Source organism: Triticum dicoccoides, chromosome 1B, assembly GCF_002162155.2.
Source record: "Triticum dicoccoides isolate Atlit2015 ecotype Zavitan chromosome 1B, WEW_v2.0, whole genome shotgun sequence".
Lineage (NCBI taxonomy): Eukaryota > Viridiplantae > Streptophyta > Magnoliopsida > Poales > Poaceae > Triticum > Triticum dicoccoides.
Window position 1 is genome coordinate 352317269 of NC_041381.1, and position 22866 is coordinate 352340134.

A 22866-nucleotide genomic window follows, 5' to 3' on the forward strand; every position below is an offset into this window, starting at 1 on the left:
CACCTTGCCAGGCCTCACGGGCCTGGTCTTCGCGCACCCCTCCCAAGCGAGAGCTCGGCGAGGAAAAGGTATGATGGTCGGTTCGTACGTCAAGGGGGACTCCTGAGCATCACATCTCAGGAGCCTAATTGGTCACATAGCCCCTCACCCCTTGGGCTCGTCCTAGCGATCCGGATGACCCAACGGCGGCTGAGGCATGCACGGGGCTGGGCCCTGCCAATGCAGAACACCAAGGATCTGACTTCCACCATTCATTTTCAAGCCATTCGTATGTCAAGGGGGACTCCTGAGCATCGCATCTTAGGAGCCTAACTGGTCACGTAGCCCCTCACCCCTTGGGATTGTCCTGGCGATCCGGACGACCCAACAGTGGATGAGGCATGCGCGGGGCCAGGCCCTGCCGACACAGAACACCAAGGCTTGCCCCTGCACCTTTTCCTAAGTTGTTTGCACGTCAAGGAGGACTCCTGAGCATCGCGTCTCAGGAGCCTAACTGGTCGCGTAGCCTCTCACCGCTTCGGCTTGTCCTAGCGATTCGGACGACCCAACGGCGGCTGAGATATGCGCGTGGCCTGGCTCTGCCGACACAGAACAACAAAGCAAATGGAAAGGTCGACGAAACATAGTCTAATTGTTACAAAACATATTGTTCCAGGCAAGCAGTTTAAAACGCCTCCCCGAGGCATGCTACATCATGTAGGACAAGTAGGAAAGAGCTACATCGCCAGGCCACCTCTTTAGAACTGGGCGCCACCATCACCTGCCAGCGGAGCCTTGTCGCCAGGCGCGTCGTCCTTCCCCTCGGCCTCGTTCGAAGGGCAAATGACTAGGGACTTACTCAACATGGCGTCCACGGAGCTCTTCATGGCGGTAGCGGGAGCGCCCTGGGAATCGGAGTCCACCAGAGTGAGGAAGGAGGAGAGGTCGAAGCCGGTGTCCTAGAGATAGAGATGGCTGAAGACGCATGTAGGGGGTGAGGAAGAGAGCGAGCGTGCCTCGTTCTCCACAAAGGAGGCAAACCCGTCGACAACATCTTCGAGCACTGCCAAGACTTCAGGAAGCATAGTAGCAAGGCTCTCCCTCGGGGTCGCCGCTGCCTTCTTCTTCAAGGAATCGTCCCCAAAGAGCGACTTCTGAGCCTTGTGGAAACGCGCCTCGAGGGAGGCAAGGGTGCTGCGCTCCATGGCAGCCGCCTTCTTGGCCTCGGCGAGGGCCGCCTGGGCCGCCTCCGCCTCCTCCTTCAGCTTTGTCAGGCGGTCACGCTCTCCAGCCTGCTCCAAGGCCGCCTTCTTCACCTCGGCGTCTCGATCGGCGGTAGCGGCCTCATGGGCCTTCAGCTTCTCCTCATGCTCCTGGAGCTGGCTGGCCTGAGCGGCGTGCTGATCCTGAAGAGCCTTCAGTTCAGCCTCCACCATGCAACATCGATCCTCAACTTCTGTGGCCTCCTTCCACGCCAGGTTGCGCTCGGTGGCGGCCACCCCGAGAACCTTTCGGGCTTCCTTCGCAGAGCCCCAGGCCGCGCCGATAGACGCGTCGGCCTGGAGCCAACCAGAAAACAGCTTAGGCGTCCCTACGCTGAGTGACGATCCAGACCCCGAAGTTCACCCTGGAGGAGGTCCAGCGCCGCCCTTGCCTCCTCCAGGGCCCCGGAGGTGGCAGGAGTGCCACGGCTTAGCCATACGCTGGGCAGGGGAGGAGACGCCCTCGGCACCAAGACAGAAGAAACCTCAGCCTCAAGAAGGTCCGGGGGCTTCGGAGGCTGGGTGACCTCAGCAGCCGCACCAAGGACGGGCGCTGGTGGGGTCAGCCCCACCAAAGGCGCCGGCACCTCCTGAGGATGGGCTTCCATGCCCTGGGGAGACGGCATCACCACCGGAGCTGCAGAGGCCGCGTCATTCTCCTTCACTAGAGCTGCAGCGACCTCCGCGTCCTCTGTCTACTTCCTTGACGGCTGTTGCCTAATGATAGACAAGGATGCTAAGCATCGCTTCAAGAATCAACAAACAAGGCTAAGGAAAAGACTTACTGGACGGCAAAGACATAGCTCCTCTTCAGGCTCAGCAGCGGGCGCTGAGGTGGGGCAGCCGGTGTAGAACTCTTGGGAGCAGGAGAGCTCGCGATTGGTGCCGCTCGGGGCACCATCGGTGAAGGTGGAATGCTGACCGGAGGAATCAGCGCGGTCATGCCCTTCTTCGTGGCTGTCCGCTTGGGCTGCTTCGAAGAGGACACCCCGGATCTCGTGGTGACTCCAGAGGGGCGAGGCACCTCCACCACCGGAGGCTCATCATCGTCATCATCATCGGGGAAGTCGCGGAGGAGCTCCCTGTGCCGCGGGGTAGAGGATTCCTCCACAACCTTGTCCTCGGTGGCCTCGGAGGATTGGTCACCGGAGGACAGGTGCACCAAGGCGGTAGGCGGAGGAGGAGGCTCCACCCGCACGAGCCCGAACTCATCGAAGACCGGCATGGCAGCGGCGACCTCCTCCCCGTCGACTCGACAGTATAACGGGAGCCAGTCCTCCGGGGGATCACTCGGGTCCTTCCCTGTCAAATAAAGCAAGACCTTGCTCAGCTCCTCCTCGAGAAGGGTATCCTGGCGGAGGCGGATGTTGTCATCGGCGCCCCCGAGCTTCCACAGGGGGCAGGAGAAATCTTGGAGCGGTGTGATGTGTTGCCTCAAGAACTCCTTGATGAACATGTCCCCCGTCAGCCTCTCGCTCTTCAGGTCCTTCTCCATCTTCTTCACCAATGGTGTGAGGGAAGGGTCGGTGATCTTCTCAGAGTACCACCCCTTCTTGGAGATGGGGAGTTTGGGTGGCAGCTCCAACGAGCTCTCGGAGCACTTAGCATCCATCAGAACCCACCTCTTCACGGCATCCTCCACCTTCTTCCCGGCGCGGGAGATCGCGTTACCACCCCGTGCCGCAATGAAGCCGATGCATCCGACCGGATGGTCGCCAGTCATGCAAAGGAATAAGAAATGGCGGAGCATAGTGATGTAGGGCAGCACCCCCACGGACGCCTCACAGTAGAAGGTGAAAATGGACAGGTGGAGGATGGAGCTGGCATGAATATGGAGCGCGTGGAGGCCATAGTGGTGAAGAACGGTGTAGAAGAAGCGGGAGAACGGGGGCACCAGTCCCGAATAGACGTTGTGCAGAAAGAAAGGGAAGAAAGTGCTGCCAGCGGGCTCCGATGCGGCAGTGGCGAACCGGAGCCCTGTCCCCTTCCACTCGTTGTCCTCGCTCGCCGTCAGGAGGAGCACGGTCTGGAGCTTCTCCCCGGCCACGGAGGGCGCAAGCAGCACCGGCGTACCAAGCGGAGTCGGCAGCCTAACCTAAGGCCGTGGTCTTCTCAATGGCCATTGAGCAAAGGAGTGGAGGGGAAAGTCGGCAGATCTGGGGAGTTCTTCCGCTGCCCGGAGAAGGGGATCTGGAGCAAGACGAAGGAGAGGCAATGAGAACCTGGCAGCTGATAGCAGCCCTTTTGTTAGATGGAGACGGTTGCCGAGGCAGCGTGGGGAAGCGGAGTCGCCCGTGTCCCATCAATCGCCACACGTCATCAAGGCCATAGGCGGTTAGGGCCCGCGGCGCTCCGCCCTTGCCCTTTGGCTTCGCCTGGAAGCCAAGTTCGAGCATGCCTTGGGCCCGGGGGATACTGTCGGCGTCCTGGATATAGGGGTATCCAGCCTTGCTTGCCTGCGGCCACCACATGGCTCCATCGATGGCCTGGTATGGCCCAGCGAGGGGCCAAGCCTTGCGAGGCGGACGACGCCAAGACCCCCGGGATCGGCCTCCTTAGCCTGGCTTCCAAGGGGCGGAGAGTTCTATGCAAGGTTTACCTCATGAGGCTCAGCTGACATGAGCCATGACGACCAAGGCCAGGTGGGCACCAGGCGGGCGCCAGGTGGGCGCAGAGTGTAGGTTTCGTCTTTGGTGCAAAGGAGGCAAGCCACAGGCGTGGAGTCCCGAGGAATCAGCCAAAGGTTTCCATTCTGGTGCAACAAGACCAAGACCGCCAGGACGGCAGGACCGAGGTCATCGACGAGCCCACCGCAGCGTCACGACCAGAGGCTTTTCGTAGGCAAAGACTACTTTTGTCAGGATAAGCTATACTACTTGTCCCCTTTCAAATCCGGCTGTTATAGGATCCCTTCCCGCCAACATTTGGAAAGAGAACCAAGGCCACTATAAATAGGACTAGCCACCACCATAGAGGCAGGACAAGTCAAACTAGCTCACACCATACCAGCTCCCTCGAGCTCAAGAACACCTCACCTCAGGAGGTCAGTTCATCCACAGTACTAGTTCATCCTCAGCCCTCCGTGGCAATCCACCCAAAATGCTAGAGTAGGGTATTACACCGCAAGGTGGCCCGAACCAAGATAAACTGTTGTGTCTCTTTGTCTCTTTGAGCTTGACGCGCTAGGCTTAGGAGGATCGTGAGTAGGCAGACTGGGTAGGTTGAGATCTCCACACGCACCCCAGAGTTTGAACCTCTCAAGGGTTTGAAGAACCCGTAAACCGACAGAGAGGATCACCTGGCATCGTGGATACCGAAGTTGGTTATGTGATCGTGAGAGGATCACCGTGCTATCGAGGATACCGAGTTGTTGGATATTTGTGGTGTTATGCGAGAGTCACGGGTAAAGGTCAAGCTCCTTGTGGTCATGTATTGATTACTACGGTATTGTTTATACCAAGCTTGATTGGATCCTAAGATGGTCGCGAGATGTCCAAGGTTGGTAAGTGATGCATGTCATGGTTACGAGGTAACCTGAGCAGAGTAAGTTGGTGCATGATAGTTTCATCATGTTGCATGCTAGTTTCATCATGATCATATGTTCTCGTAGTGTTCTAGCGGTATCATGTTCATCTTGTTCATGCTACGATTGATCTGATGGTACCATGTTAATCCTTGTTAACCTGTAATTGCCATGTTGTTGTTTCTCTTGATTGCTCTTGGTTTTTGTGAGCTTGCAAGTACATTCAATGTACTGACCTGGCATGTCATGCCAGTTTGCAGGTCATGCCATATTTGATTGCTTTTTTGCCGTGGATTCCTTGTTTGCGAGCTAGGATAAGTGTTTCAGCCAGAGTCCCTGCAGAGTGGAGTTCACCAGCGTCATCGTTGTTCCGCTGTCAGTAGTTATTCCGCTGTTTCGAGTTGTTCTGCTGCTTTCATAGAGCAACCATGGCAGGCGTAGTGTCGCCATGCTGATGTAATCCCTTGTACCCATATAGATGTTAATAAAGAGCTGATAAATTTGTGCATTATTTGAAATTTTCTTTTGAATTCAAATGCACAATCAATTAGGATCATGGGTCACTCTTCCATGTCACATACATCTTGGTGGAGCGCTCAAAATGATATAATATGGAATATGCACTCATCACCAAGACAAGATATGAATGATCATACATGAGAGATAGAATATCATCATTCAAGCACAAACATTAAAGTATGATATGATCAAACATATGACCATAGGAGTATCTCACACACAAGCATAAATAATGTATCACCCAAACAAGAAAAGCAAACAAAGTAGAAAGAGAGGCAAAAGAAGCAAAATACTCTCTCTCTCTGTCGAAGCCTATGACCTATACACTTTCTACCCCTTTGGCAACATGTTACCAAAAAGCTTGAAAATGCATAGTTCTATGCGGCTCTCATAGTCCTGCAATAAATGCATCCGAAGAGGTCCGAGGAGCTGGTGGAGTTGCAACTGGAGGAGCAACTGAAGTTGTAGCTGCAGGTGCTGACACTGTAGGTCTAGGATCAGTAGCAACTGGCACAACTGATGACCTTGATCCCCTCAGGACTTGCTGAAAAGCATCTGTTGTAGGTCCCTCATCCCTGTCTTCAAGATCTTCTTGAATCTTCTCCAGAGTTGACTATATTTCGATGACCTTCACTTCAAAGTCATGATTTTTTGTCTCGATAATCCTTTCAAGACTCTCTTGATTTTGAGTCAGGGTGGCCAATCCTTTCTCAATCCTCAAAGTAGCTTGAATGAGATAACCAAGTTGATCTTGCTTGGACTTCAGAAATATATGGGATGCCTGTTCAACACTTGGTGTCTTGGCTGCCTTGTCCGCTTTTGCTTTTTGTTTCTTGTCCTAAGCCTCTACAGATATGGGATGTGATGGATCCATGACAACTACATTGTCTTCCAACTTAGGCAACAGGGGAAGATGTTCCTTGTCCAAGAGATACATGCCTTTTCGCATCTTGGAGTTGAGGAGCATTGAATATGTGGAGCATAGCCACATGATCTCTTTTGGTGTGCAGTAGTCCTTTTGATAGTCTCTACTATCAAGGACATCACCTTGAATTTCTCTGGCACATCAAACATATGCAGCAAATTTATTGAGTGCCCTCTAATCATCCTGTCATCTCCAGACTTGGGAAACAATGTGTGCCTGAGGATAGTGTTCATTGTTGGCAGCCCTGACAGCAAATAGTATACTGAGCCAAACTTATGAGTGTCCAAGGCAGGATCTGGAATCTCCTTGTACATGTGTGCCATGGAGTTATGTCCTTTTCTAGGCTTGGCATACACATCAGTGTCATCCTCATGCTCTTCTGGGGCATTGATCAACTAGGCCCACTCAGCAACAGAAGATTGGTACCTAGTACCCTCAATCATCCAAACAATTTTACCATCAGGGTAAAAGTGTGGTGTAGAGTAAAACTTCATGATCAACTCATCATTCCATTTAGTCAATTTCTGACCAACAAACATGTCAACTCCTGTTGATTTGAAGCTCTCATGGACTCCTAGTAAATAATCAGCATTATTGTCAATGAACTTCCAGTCAACCCATCTCATATCACTGACTATGGGCTTCTTGTCTAGGAGCACAGTCTCATAGAAGTCATGCTGCTCCTTTGTATGGAACATGTAGTCAACAGCAGTCCTCCTTCTTGTGGCATATGGGTATGTCTGGCACCATAGCCTGAGACCTGCATCCTTCCTTAGCTTCATGTTTTCAGGCACTAGATGTGTGTCATCATGATGAGGGATCTTGGGCTTTAATTTCCTAAGAACTTTGGCTTCATCTTCTTCTTCCACTTCAGGCACTGGGGCCTTGTTCTTCTCAGCTGCTGGTATGTTCCTAGTGGATCACTTGGGGGCTTGAAAAACAGCCTTGGGGGCAGTCTTGTGCTTTGATGGAACAGCCCCTAACTTTATTGTATCCCCAATCAACTTCTGAGTTTTGGAAGGAGGTGCATCTTGCTCTTCCTCCTCCTCATCTGAGTCTCTGATCATAGGAGATCTACCAATAACACTGGCCATGGTCTTTTTGACCCTTTCCTTCCTCTTCTTGCCACTGCCTCTTTTTAACTTGGTTCAGCAAAGACTTGACTTGAGGCTCTGGCTTTGGACATTGGAATCCTTCTAGCCAGAGCTTTCTTCTTCATCCCTAGCTTGGTCTTAGCAGGAGTGCCAAGCTCTTTCTTGACACCTTTCTCTTCGGGAGTGACTTCCTTATCAACCATGAAATCCTCATCTTCAGAATCAGATGTACTCTTCTTCTTCTTCTGCCTGGTTGCAGCCTTTGGCAGGCTGCTACGAGTACTTCTGCTCCCATCATCATAGCTGTCAGAGGGACTAGTGCCTTCACTCAATTGAACTTGTTCCTCAGACTTGTTCTGACTATCACTATTGTCAGACATGGTTGAAAGCTGAAGGATGACCCTGTGAATAGATATAGATGAGATAGAGTGGATGAGCATCACAAAGTGCAGAGATTTTGCAAAACAAATGAGCCAAAAGCTTAGTTTGAGTTTTCTATATAAGTCATTTCAGAGCTACCGATTTGTTGAACTCGGTGACACCAAAGCAATGTTAGAGTCTAAACTGGTGAAATCGGTCAGACCGAGACATAGTTCGGTGACTCCGAGATTGCTAGGGTTTCACAGAGGTCTGAACTCGGTCACACTGATTTGTTAGTTTCGGTCAGACCGAAAATCACAGGTGCAATGGCTTGGGCCAAATCGGTGAGACCGATTTCTACAACTCGGTCGGTATGAGATGAATTCGGCGGAAACCTAACCCTAAGTTTTCGAATCAAAACTAATCTAAAGAGGTTTTTAATTGGATAGAAGTGTTTCAAACTCGGTAAGATTCTTGGCCTTGACCTAAGTGCAGGAGTTGGAGGTAAAGATTGCACATAGGGTTTGAGCTCATACCCTAACTTGGTGGTGAGCTTGCTATGGCGACAACGGCGGCAAACAATCCGTTGACGATGGCGGAGACCAGTGGCAGGAGGTCGCTGGCAATGGAGGAGACGATCTGGAGACCTCGAGTCGGCAGAGCTGGATAGCATGGGCGAAGTGTTCCAGAGAAATTTCCAAAATTTGACCCATGGGTATTTATATCCAGACCCTATCCGTGTGACCGAGTTGAGCAACTCGGTGGCACCGAGATGCAGAATCACAAGCAGTTACTGCAACTCGGTGAGTCCGAAGTGTTCAAATTGGTAGCACTAAGATTAAAACCTAGATCAACTCAATGAACTCGGTATGACCAAAAGGAATGAATCGGTCAGACCGAAATACATCAAGAGATTTTGGAAGTTTAAGTCTATGACGAATCGGTGGCTCCGAGTGCTCCTCACCCAAAGGGTTTGAATATGACTGGATCAAACTTTGTGATGTACCATGAATAGAGTTTGAGATGAGAAAAGCATAGATAGCTAGAGGGAGTACTTAGGCATTCTTGTCCATCCATTTGGCAAAATAAAAGACCAAACAATCAAAACAACAAATGGATGTCCTTGTATGAAGAAAATTATGCAACCAACATGCTCACACAATAAGATAGCAAATGAAATATGTGGCAATGCATGCACAAACACTCTAGCATCTATCAAGCAATTGGCGATGACTAAGTCATCTATATATGAGTATATTGTCTTAGGAGTCAAATGAGAACATTTGATCATAGGTCATACTCATCGTTTAAGCACAAGTGGGGTTACCACTTTTACATAAAGCATTGTTGTGTTCACACCATTAGAGTTGCTTTAGCTCAATTCTTAGAGTAAAGCTCCACCTAGATGTGATATCCCCTTTTAGAGGGATGAACTAACCTTGGGTTTTGTTGATGATGACTTCATGTAGATGTTGAAGATGTGGATGCTCAATGTTGATGTAGATCATTTGGAGCAATCATTGGAGTGATTTGCACTTTCAATACCTACATGGGTTAGTCCCACAAGGAACAAGCAAGGATATCCATAGACATAGAGTGAAGTACACACAAGATGATGTCCATGAAATCATTAGGTTACCTTGTCCCTTGACATACTATCAAGAGGGTTTGTGACGCCTTGAACTAGTGCAAGATGTAGAAATTGATTGCACTTGTCCTTGCCAATATGAATATGAGTGAAGTATGTTGGCGGAGTCACCCTCAAGAATTCTCTAGTTCTTCTTCGGGATCCACATCATCTTGATGGGAATCCTTGGGGTTGTAGATGTACTTAATGAAGTAGAACTTAAGGTAGACTTGGGAACCCACTTGACCAAGGCCTTTGGAGCTTCTTCAAATGCATCAATCTCCTCTTGAAGGTTTTCCTTGCCTTTTAGCATGTGGTCTTGTGGTGGAATATCATCTTGAGCTTGTGTCCCCTTGAAGGAAGTAGGATCATACTTCTCTTTTTTGAGGTACAAACTTAGTCTTGATGTATTGATCTTCTTCCCATTCAACTCCATTGGCATTGAACTTTCGTTCAAAACCAACACCTTGATCTTCCGGTGCCTTCCTTACTTGCGTACAATTTCCTCAAATTGCTTACTTCCGGCAAGACTCTTGTAAACACCTTTCTCTATAATTCCCTTAAATAAGCTATTTTCTTGCTCAAGTGTAACTTGGCTAAGAGATTCATTAGTGTAATCAAGAGAACTACTAGAAGCAACAATATTGGATTGAGCATGATTATTGTTACTACTAGAAGAAGAATCTTTCTTACTCTTGTTGCTATATTTTACTTGTGGCATGTAAGTAGACAAGAGTAAACGCTTGGCAATGTAAGAAGAACTTTTCTTTCGAAGATCATCATTGATAGCTTTTAAGAAACCATGTTCTTGCTCTAGGTTGATCTTCTCCAAGCGTAGCTTCTCATAAGTTTTTTAAATTTCTTGATGATCATCTAAAGTAGTTTCATCAGCTAACTTAAGAGTGTTTAGTTCTTTAGTTAGACACTCAATCTCCTTCTTATCATTGTCATTCGTTTCATCTTGATTAGCATGATTAATAATGGTTTCATCATAGTTTTCATCACTAGCATTGTCCACAAGTAACTCATCATCACCTAGCAAATCATCTTCATCACTATTGCAATCAATATACTCGGGGTGTGATACCTTGGGGCCTTTAGCCATGAAGATTCTTCCAATTCCTTCATTTGGTGAGTCAAATATGTCATATGAGTTCGTTGACACAAGTGCAAGACCGGCAATACCTTCATGTTGAGTATATTCGGAGTCGGAGTGATAACTTCTCTTGGAGTGGTGGTCAGAGTCAGAACCAGATACCCATTCACCAACATGAGCTTTATGTCTTTGTTTTGTGTAGCTCCTTGATGACTTGTCCTTCCTTTCCGAATGCTTGCTTCTGCGAGAGGTTCTTCATTCATAACGATCATCTCTACTCCTTCTCTCTCTTGGAGGTGATTCCTCTCTCCTACTCCTTCTTTTAGGTGAATCTTCTCTTCTTTTGTAGGGAGTCGTACACTCATTGGAGTAGTGTCCGGGTCTTCCACAATTGCAGCAATTACGTTCACGACTAGAAGATCTTTTGTCATGGTAAGATCTTGACTTGGAGCTTCTCTCTTTGCTTCTACTCTTGTAGAATTTGTTGAAGTTCTTCACCATTAAGATCAATTCCTCATTGAAGACTTGTTTTACACTTGATGTGGCAGGAGCATCACATGAGGCTTTATAAGCACCACTAGACTTGTTGTGAAGCTCTTTTTTATCCTTGAGTGACATCTCATGAGCGACAATTCTTCCAATGACTTTTGTTGGCTTGAGATCTTTGTAATTGGGCATTATTTGGATTAGTGTGCACATGGTATCATATTTTCCATCCAAGGCTCTTAGGATCTTCTTGATGATGAATGTGTCAGTCATCTCTTCAGTTCCTAAGCCAGCAATCTCATTTGTGATGAGAGCAAGCCTAGAGTACGACACCTTCGCCATCCTTCATTTTGAACTTGTCTAGCTGACTTTGAAGCCCATCCAACTTGGATTCCTTGAAGGACTTGGTACCTTCGTGCATATCAATCAAAGTATCCCAAATTTTCTTTGGATTCTCAAGATGACTGATTTTGTTGAATTCTTTGGGGCACAATCCATTGAAGAGGATATCGCAAGCTTGAGCGTTGTATTATAGCATCTTCAACTCTTCCACAGTTGCTTCATGATTTGGTTCTCTCCCATTGAAGAATTCACCTTGCAAACCAATACACCCAATAGCCCAAACGGCGGGGTTATGTCCAAGAATATGCTTTTTCATCTTATGCTTCCAACTAGCAAAATTAGTACCATAAAAAACGGCATACTCTCCTAGGTTGTGAAACTAAGGCTATGATCACCAAGGCTATGAAAATCAAGGAAAATCGAGACCAAAGCTCTGATACCACTTGTAGGATCGAAAGTATGTCTATAGGAGGGGGTGATTAGACTACTTGACCAAAAAATCTAGCCTTTTCCCAACTTTAAGTCTTGGCAGATTTTAGCAACTTAACACAAGTCAAGCAATCAAGCTACACATACAATTCTAAGAGTATAGCAGTAGAATGTAAATCATTGCATATGAAGGTAAATGGGAGGAGTTTGGAGGGAGCAAACACAATGTAGACACAAAGATATTTGGCGTGGTTCCGATAGGTGGTACTATCGTACATCCACGTTGATGGAGACTTCAACCCACGAAGGGTAAGGGTTGCATGAGTCCACGGAGGGGCTCCAGCCATGAAGGGTCCATGAAGAAGCAACCTTGTCTATCACACCATGGCCATCGCCCACGAAGGACTTTCCTCACTTGGGTAGATCTTCACGAAGTAGGCGATCTCCTTGCCCTTACAAACTCCTTGGTTCAACTCCACAATCTTGACAGAGGCTCCCAAGTGACACCTCACCAATCTAGGAGATACCACTCTCCAAAATTTAATAGATGGTGTGCTAATGATGAACTCCTTGCTGTTGTGCTTCAAAAGATAGTCTCCCCAACACTCAACTCACTCTCACAGATTTGGATATGGTGGAAAGATGATTTGAGTGGAAAGCAACTTGGGAAGGCTAGAGATCAAGATTCTTGTGGTTGGGTTGGAATATCTTGGTCTCAACACATGAGTAGGTGGTTCTCTCTTAGAAGATGAGTAGTGGAAGTGTAGGCATGTTCTGATGGCTCTCTCTCAAATGGAGAAGGGGGTGGAGGGGTATATATAGCCTCCACACTAAATCTAACCGTTACACACAAATTACCAAACTCGATGGGACCGAATAGTAAAACTCGGTGAGACCAACCTGGTTCAAAATGTGAATGTTAGGCTTTTTGATGGGACCGACAATATCAACTCGGTGAGAGTGATACGCTAGGGTTAGGGCAAAACCTCATCTCGGTGATACCGGTCACATGAACTCAATGAGATCAATTTCAGCAATAAGCAAACAGAGACTAGGTCAGGCAAACTCGGTTGGACCGATCGCTCATCTCAGTTAGACCAAAACATTATGAAAAGGAAACAGAGAGTTTGCACTGCAAACTCAGTGGGACCAATCGCTCATCTCGGTTAGACTGAAACGTTATGAAGGGAAACAGAGAGTTTGCAATCCCATCTCGGTGAGGCCGAGATCCCTATCGGTAAGACCAAACTGATTAGGGTTTCTGGATATGGCTATGTCAAGTGAACTCGGTGGCGCCAGATAGATCAAATCGATGGGGCCGAGTTTGACTTTAGGTTTAGGACATATGTGGAAATGAGAAAGTGGTTGAGGGCTTTTGGAGCATATCACTAAGTATTTTGAGCAAGCAAGCCATTAAGCAACACTTGATCCCCTTTTAATAGTATTGGCTTTTCCTATGGACTCAATGTGATCTTGGATCACTAAAACGAAAATGTAGAGTCTTGAGCTTTTGCAAATATGTATCCTTAGCATTTTGAGGGGTCCACATCTCTAGTCCATGCCATACCAACCATTGAACTTTATGAAACATTGGTCTCGAAAGAAGTTCAATGGCTATATCTTGTTATGAATTACCAAAACCACCTAGGGATTAGTTACAGTTTCAGGCTGCCGCCCTGGTCCACCTAAATTCACTCGACACCGGCCTCCTTCCTCCCTCATTCCTTCACCATAGAAGTCCCCTCGATCCTCTGATCCTCCCCACCTCCTCATTTCCTCTCTGGAGCTACCGCAGCCCCGTAGCCCAACTACACCCAAGCCACCATCCGCCGACGTCGAAGTCCCCCTCGTCTTACTCCTTCCCGAGCTTTGTCTCCTAGAGGAATGGAGGCGCATCATCTCCCCAAACTTGCCAGTGGTCGAAGCGTTGGAAATAATGGCCCATAGCACCGGCAGTCATCGCCGGAGCATTCGGCCTCGCCCCTGCCTCTGTTCACCGTTGAGAGGAAGAAGAGAAGAGAAGGGAGAGAGAGAAAGAGGAGTAGGACCCACCTGGCAGCGAGACAAGGCCCCGGCCCCGCCTCTGCGAGCGTGGCAAGTGGAAGCGTAATATCCTATAATACGCTTTCGTTTTAGTGAAAGCGTAAAGCGTTGCGGCTTCGGCCAAAAGTACGCCTTCACTGCCGAAAGCGTAGTTCCTGGAATGCGCTTTCAGTTTTTCTGTTTTGACCCAGTCTGTAAATATTTCTATTACAGATAGGTCCCTAGCAGAAAACCCCTCCTAACCTTTTACTCATAACTCCGATTGAGGTGAATCCAATGCCCACGTCTTCGTCTTGTCGAGCCCATTCAGTTCTCATCATTTTCACCATGGTTTGACATACAGGAAATGAGCATTTTGCACTTTCCCCTAATCAGCCCCTTCCGAGAGAGAACCTTTTTCCGGCAAATCTTTCCGTGGCTTCACCGCACTTCTCCCCGGTGATTTCTTCGTCCCCGGGCAAGCCACAAGACCCACTTGCATGATATACATGCAGTAGCTATGGTTTTCTACTTAAACATTTAAAAAGTGATGTTTGTCTGCAACTGTTACTGTTGTTTCGATACTGCTTATCGTTTCATGTTCATTTTCATGCTATGTTAGTATGCACTAAGTTATCATGTATTTCTTGCTAGTATTGCTTTCGTATGACATGCTTGGTAGTAGTTCATGTTGGTGTTGGTTATGTTCTTTGGTGCTTGACTATCGTTTGCTACCGAGTACCATTGATATGCATGTTTCCTCTGCATCTAGCTGGTTATATGCTTACTTAGTAGTATTTATTGCTTTGTTCTTGGATGATATTTATTGTTGATGCTAGTGGTCATGCTATGATAATGTGTAGTGTTATGCTCGTCAGTATGCCATGCTCATCTGGATAAATGATTCACTGTTGTTAGGCTTAAGGTTTATGTTGCATCCATGTTTATGTTGGTATCATGCATTGTAGTTTCATCATGTTATTTTAATATGGCTCAACATATTGCATTCAAGTTTAACCGGATATTAATGAACTTGAACAACTATTGGCTGAGTCATGGTGCCACCAAATCGAGCTGACCAGTGCAACCACAATTACCTTATGGGGGGTCCTAACTGGGTCTATTGACATGCCTCTCGCCGGTGCATCCAAAGAGGGAAGGTTATGGGCGCGCGCTACCTTGGCCGGGTAGGCGGACATAAGCCTTGTGTGCCGCGGGCTTGTCGCCGTTTGGGACCGTTGATTTGTTTTGCCACGATAGTGGACGTTGGATGTCTTTGGTAGACATCAGGGCCACCCAAGACCTAGCCTAGAGGGGAGTTGGTCGGAGTGGCCGGGAGAGTGTCATGGGCAATAGATCGGTTTTGTCAAAACGTCGTTCGTCCACACGTATGGGAGTGTGCGGCCATGGGTTCTGTGGTGTGGGTACAGTGTGCTAACCTCTATAGGGTGTATGTTAAATCTATCGATAGCCATGCCCACGGATAAGGGCCCAGTTCGTAGTCGGTCACACTGTGAGTCAACATTAATAATGATAACTTGATTAATAACAACCCCGGTTCGATGATGAAATAAGTTGGTTATGTGATCGTGAGAGGATCACCGTGGTATCGTGGATACCGAATTTGGTAATGCGATCGTGAGAGGATCACCTTGGTATCAAGGATACCGAGTTCTTGGATATTTGCGTATTATGCAAGAGTCACGAGTAAAGGTCAAGCTCCTTATGGTCATGTATTGATTACTACAGTATTGTTTATACCAAGCTTGATTGGATCCTAAGATGATCGCGAGATGTCCGAGGTTGGTAAGTGATGCATGTGATGGTTATGAGGTAACCCGAGCAGAGTTAGTTGGTGCATGATAGTGTCATCATGTTGCATGCTAGTTTCTGATACATCTCCAACGTATCTATAGTTTTTGATTGTTCCATGCTATTATATTACCTGTTTTGGATGTTTATGGGCTTTACTCTACACTTTTATATCATTTTTAAGACTAACCTACTAACCGGAGGCCTAGCCCGAATTGCTGCTTTTTTGCCTATTTCAGTGTTTCGAAGGAAAGGAATATCAAAGGGAGTCCAAACAGAATGAAACCTTTGGGAGCGATCTTTTTGGAACAAACGCAATCCAGGAGACTTGGAGTGGACGTCAAGAAGTGAACGAGGCGGCCACGAGGGTGCCCAGCGCCCTGTAAGGGTGGGCGTGCCCCCACCCTCATGGGCCCCTCGAGTGTCCACCGACCTACTTCTTCCTGCTATATATATCCATGGACCCCGAAAACATCCAGGAGCACCACGAAAAACTATTTCCACTGCCGCAACCTTCTGTGTCCACGAGATACCATCTTGGAGCCTTCGCCGGCGCTCCGCCGGAGGGGGAATCAACAATGGAGGGCCTCTACATCATCTCCAAGGCTTCTCCGATGAGTTGTGAGTAGTTTACCACAGACCTTCGGGTCCATGGTTATTAGCTAGATGGCTTCTTATCTCTCTTTGATTCTCTATACAAAGTTCTCCTTCCTCTTCTTGGAGATCTATTCGATGTAACTCTTTTTGCGATGTGTTTGTCGAGATCCGGTGAATTGTGGGTTTATGATAAAGTTTATCTATGAGAAATATTTGAATCTCCTCTGAATTCTTTTATGTATGATTGGTTATCTTTGCAAGTCTCTTCGAATTATCAATTTGGTTTGGCCTACTAGATTGATCTTTCTTGCAATGGGAGAAGTGCTTAGCTTTGGGTTCAATCTTGTGGTGTCCTTTCCCAGTGACAGTAGGGGCAGCAAGGCACGTTTTGTATTGTTGCCATCGAGGATAAAAAGATGGGGTTTATATCATATTGCATGAGTTTATCCCTATACATCATGTCATCTTGCTTAATGCGTTACTTTGTTCTTATGAACTTAATACTCTAGATGCAGGCAGGAGTCAGTCGATGTGTGGAGTAGTAGTAGTAGATGCAGAATCGTTTCGATCTACTTGTTGCGGACGTGATGCCTATATACATGATCATGCCTAGATAATCTCATAACTATGCACTTTTCTATCAATTGCTCAACAGTAATTTGTTCACCCACCGTAATACTTATGCTATCTTGAGAGAAGACACTAGTGAAACCTATGGCCCCCGGGTCTATATTTTATCATACTAAGTTTTCCATCTACTTTTATTTTCAAATCTATATCATAAAAATAGCAAAAAAAAATATCTTACCATATTATCTCTATCAGATCTCACTTTTGCATGTTACCGTGAAGGGATTGACAACCCCTTTATCACGTTGGTTGGGAGGTTCTTTTTTGTTTGTGTAGGTGCGTGGTACTTTTGAGGAGCCTCCTACTGAATTGATACCTTGGTTCTCAAAACTGAGCGAAATACTTACGCTACTTTGCTGCATCACCCTTTCCTCTTCAAGGGAAAAACCAACGCATGCTCAAGAGGTAGCAAGAAGGATTTCTGGCGCCGTTGTCGGGGAGGTCTTCGCTCAAGTCAGGGCATACCAAGCACCCATCACAAACTCATCTCCCTCGCATTACATTATTTGCCATTTGCCTCTCGTTTTCCTCTCACCCACTTCACCTTTGTCGTTTTATTCGCCCTCTCTTTTCCGTGTGCCTCTTCTTCGCTTGCCTTTTGTGTGCTTGTGTGTTCGATTGCTTGTCACGATGGCTCAAGATAATACTAAATTGTGTGACTTTTCCAATACCAACAATAATGATTTCCTTAGCACTCTGATTGCTCCTCTTAATAATGTTGAAACTTGTGAAATCAATGCTGCTTTGTTGAATCTTGTTATGAAAGATCAATTCTCCGGCCTTCCTAGTGAAGATGATGCTACTCATCTAAACAATTTCGTTGATTTGTGTGATATGCAAAAGAAGAAAGATATGTATAATTATATTGTTAAGTTGAAGTTATTTCTGTTTTCACTTAGAGATCGTGCTAAAACTTGGTTTTCATCTTTGCCTAAAAATAGTATTGATTCTTGGAATAAGTGCAAAGATGCTTTTATCTCTAAGTATTTTCCTCCTGCTAAGATTATCTCTCTTAGAAATGATATTATGAATTTTAAACAACTTGATCATGAGCATGTTGCCCAATCTTGGGAAAGAATGAAATTAATGATCCCCAATTGCCCTACTCATGGTTTGAATTTATGGATGATCATACAATATTTTTATGCCGGATTGAATTTTGCTTCTAGAAATCTTTTAGATCCGACCGCGGGAGGCACTTTTATGGAAATCACTTTAGGAGAAGCTGCAAAACTCCTTGATAATATTATGGTTAATTATTGTCAATGGCACACGGAAAGATCTACTAGTAAAAAAGTTCATGCTATAGAAGAAATTAATGTCTTGAGTGGAAAGATGGATGAACTTATGAAATTATTTGCTACTAAGAGTTCTCCTATTGATCCCAATGATATGCCTTTGTCTACTATGATTGAGAATAATAATGAATCCATGGGTGTGAGTTTTGTTGGTAGGAATAATTTTGGTAACAACGCGTATAGAGGAAACTTTAATCCTAGGCCGTTCCCTAGTAATTCCTCTAATAATTATGGAAATTCCTACAACAACTCTTATGGAAATTTTAATAAGATTCCCTCTGATTTTGAGATTAGTGTTAAAGAATTTATGAATTCTCACAAGAATTTCACTGCTTTACTTGAAGAAAAAATGCTTAAAGTTGATGAATTGGCTAGGAACGTTGATAGACTTTCTCTTGATGTTGATTCTTTGAAACTTAGATCTATTTCTCCTAAGCATGATATCAATGAGTCTCTCAAAGCCATGAGAATTTCCATTGATGAGTGCAAAGAAAGAACCGCTAGGTTGCGTGCTAAGAAAGATTACTTTGTAAGAGCGTGTTCTTCTAGTTTCCATGAAAATAACGATGAAGATCTAAAAGTTATTGATGTGTCCCCTATTAAATCTTTGTTTTTCAATATGAATCTTAATAATGATGGAACTGGAGGTGAATCAACTTTAGTTAAAAGGCATTCCAATGATTTGGAGTATTTTGATCTTGATGCTAAAATTGGTCAAAGTGGGATTGGAGAGATTAAAACTTTACATAGCAATGAACCCACTACTTTGGATTTCAAGTAATTTAATTATGATAATTGTTCTTTAATAGATTGTATTTCCTTGTTGGAATCCGTGTTGAATTCTCCTCATGCTTATAGCCAAAATAAAGCTTTTACCAAGCATATCGTTGATGCCTTGATGCAATCTTAAAAAACTTAATTTGGAAGTTTCTATCCCTAGAAAACTTTATGATGAGTGGAACCTACAATAAAAATTAAAATAAAAGATCATTAATGCTATGCTTTGTGTGATTTGGGTGCTACTGTTTCCACGATTCCAAAAACTTAATGTGATATACTTGGTTTTAGCGAATTTGATGATTGCTCTCTAAATTTGCACCTTGTGGATTCCACGATTAAGAAACCTATGCTATGGATTAATGATGTTCTTATTGTTGCAAATAGGAATTATGTGCCTGTAGATTTTATCGTTCTTGATATTGATTGCAATCTTTCATGTCCTATTATTCTTGGTAGGCCTTTCCTTAGAACGATTGGTGCAATTATTGATATGAAGGAAGGAAATATTAGATTCCAATTTCCGTTAAGGAAAGGTATGGAACACTTTCCTAGAAAGAAAGTCAAATCACCTTATGAATCTATTATGCGAGCCACTTATGAATTAAATTCCAAAGATGGCAATACCTAGATCTATTCTCGCTTTTGTGCCTAGCTAGGGGCGTTAAACGATAGCGCTTGTTGGGAGGCAACCCAATTTTATTTTTGTTCCTTGCTTTTTGTTCCTGTTTAGTAAAAAATATCTCATCTAGCTTTTGTTTAGGTGTGTTTTCATATTTTAATTAGTGTTTGTGCCAAGTAGAACCTATAGGATAACCTTGGGTGAAAGTTAATTTGATTCTGCTGAAAAACAGAAACTTTGCACTCACGAGAAAAAATTCAATATATCACAGAAACGTGATTTTGCGTTGATTCATTTTGATGTAGATCAATAGACAAATTACCTATGAGTTCCTATTTTTGTAGGATTTTTAAGGTTCCAGAAGTATTCGAAAGTTACAGATTGCTACAGACTGTTCTATTTTTGACAAATTCTGTTTTTCGTGTGTTGTTTGCTTATTTTGATCAATCTATGGCTAGTATCGGGGGGTATGAACCATAGAGAAGTTGGAATACATTAGGTTTAACACCAATATAAATAAATAATGAGTTCATTACAGTACCTTAGGTGGTGGTTTTTATTTCTTGCACTAACGGAGCTCATGAGATTTCCTGTTGAGTTTTGTGTTGTGAAGTTTGCAAGTTTTGGGTAATGATTTGATGGACTATGGAATAAGGAGTGGCAAAAGCCTAAGCTTGGGGATGCCCATGGCACCCCAAGATATTCAAGGAGAACGAAAAGCATAAGCTTGGGGATGCCCCAGAAGGCATCCCCTCTTTCGTCCTCATCTATCGGTAACTTCACTTGGAGCTATATTTTTATTCGCCACATGATATGTGTTTTGCTTGGAGCATCTTGTATGATATGAGTCTTTTATTTTTAGTTTACCACAATCATACTTGTTGTACACACCTCTTGGGAGAGACCCACATGATTTATAATTTATTAGAATACTCTATGTGCTTCACTTATATTTTTTGAGCTAGATAATTTTGCTCTGTGTGTTTCACTTATATTTTCTAGAGCACGGCGGTGGATTTATTTTGAATAAATTATTGATCTCTCATGATTCACTTATATCATTTTGAGAGTCTTGTAGAACAGCATGGTATTTGCTATGGTTATAAATTTGGTCCTAGAATGATGAGCATCCAAGTTGGGTATAATAAAAACTATCATAGAAAGTGCATTAAAAACTATGATCAATTTGATGCTTGATAATTGTTTTGAGATATAAAGGTGGTAATGCTAGAGTCATGCTAGTTGGGTAATTATGAAATTGAGAAATACTTGTGTTGAAGTTGGCAAGTCCCATAGCATGCACGTATGGTAAAAGTTATGTAACAAATTTGTAGCATGGGGTGCTCTTTGAGTGCTTTCGATATGAGTGGCAGTCGGGGACGAGCAATGGTCTTTTCCTACCAATCTATCCCTCTAGGGGCATGCATAGTAGTACTTTGTTCGAGGGCTAATAAATTTTTGCAATAAGTAAACGAGTTCTTTATGACTAATGTGAGTCCATGGATATACGCACACTTACCCTTCCACATTGCTAGCCTTTATTATACCATGCAACTTTTGCCGGTATCATGAACCCATTATTTACCTACCTCAAAAAATCCACCATACTTACCTATTATGGCATTTCCATAGCCATTCCGAGATATATTGCCATGCAATTTTCCACCGTTCTGATTATTATGACACACTCCATCATTGTCATATTGCTCTTTGCATGATCATGTAGTTGACATCGTATTTGTGGCAAAGCCACCTTCATAATTTTCATACATGTCGCTCTTGATTCATTGCATATCCCGGTACACCGTCGGAGGCATTCACATAGAGTCATATTTTGTTCTAATTCTTGAGTTGTAAATCAATAAAAGTGTGATGATCTACATTATTAGAGCATTGTCCCAAGTGAGGAAAGGATGATGAAGACTATGATTCCCCCACAAGTCGGAATGAGACTTCAGACTTTATAAAAATAAAAGAGGCCAAAGAAGCCCATACAAAAAAAGAGGCCAAAGAAGCCCACCAAAATAAATAAAAAATGAGAGAAAAAGAGAGAAGGGACAATGTTACTATCCTTTTACCACACTTCTGCTTCAAAGTAGCACCATGATCTTCATGATAGAGAGTCTCCTATGTTGTCACTTTCATATACTAGTGGAAATTTTTCATTATAGAACTTGGATTGTATATTCTAATGATGGGATTCCTCAAAACGCCCTAGGTTTTCGTGAGCAAGCAAGTTGGATGCACACCCACTTAGTTTCTTTTGTTGAGCTTTCATATATTTATAGCTCTAGTGAATCCTTTGCATGGCAATCCCTACTCACTCACATTGATATCTATTAATGGGCATCTCCATAGCCCGTTTATACGCCTAGTTGATGTGAGACTATCTTCTCCCTCTTTGTCCTCATAACCACCACCATATACCACACATAGTGTTATGTCCATGGCTTGCGCTCATGTATTGTGTAAGAGTTGAAAAGGCTGAAGCGCCTTAAAAAGTATGAACCAATTGCTCGGGTCGTCATAGGGGTTATGCATAAGGGGAGTATTTTGTGTTACAAAAATGAAGCATAGCCTAACTATATGATTTTGTAGGGATAAGCTTTCTATGGCTATGCTATTTTGATAAGACATGATTATTTGTTAGTATGCTTCAAGTATTACTATTTTTATGTTTTATAAGCTTTTATCCTGAATCATTTGGATATGAACAATCATGCCACAATAAAGAAAATTACATTGAGAATTATGCTAGGTAGCATTCCACATCAAAAATTATGTTTTTATCATTTACCTACTCGAGGACGAGCAAGAATTAAGCTTGGGGATGCTTGATACATCTCCAACGTATTTATAATTTTTTATTATTCCATGATATTATATTACCTGTTTTGTATGTTTATGGGCTTTACTCTACACTTTTATATCATTTTTGGGACTAACCTACTAACCGGAGGCCCAGCCCGAATTGCTATTTTTTTTCCTATTTTAGTGTTTCGAAGGAAAGGAATATCAAACGGAGTCCAAACGGAATGAAACCTTCGGGAGCGATCTTTTTGGAACAAAAGCAATCTAGGAGACTTGGAGTGGACGTCCAGAAGCGAACGAGGCAGCCACGAGGGTGCCCGGCGCGCCCTGTAAGGGTGGGCGCGCCCCCACCCTCGTGGGCGCCTCGAGCGTCCATCGACCTACTTCTTCCTCCTATATATATCCACGGACCCCGAATACATCCAGGAGCACCACGAAAAACTATTTACACCACCGCAACCTTCTGTATCCGCGAGATCCCATCTTGGAGCCTTCGTCGGCGCTCCGCCGGAGGGGGAATCGACCATGGACGGCCTCTACATCATCTCCAAGGCCTCGCCGATGAGTTGTGAGTAGTTTACCATAGACCTTCAGGTCCATAGTTGTTAGCTAGATGGCTTGTTCTCTCTCTTTGATTCTCAATACAAAGTTCTCC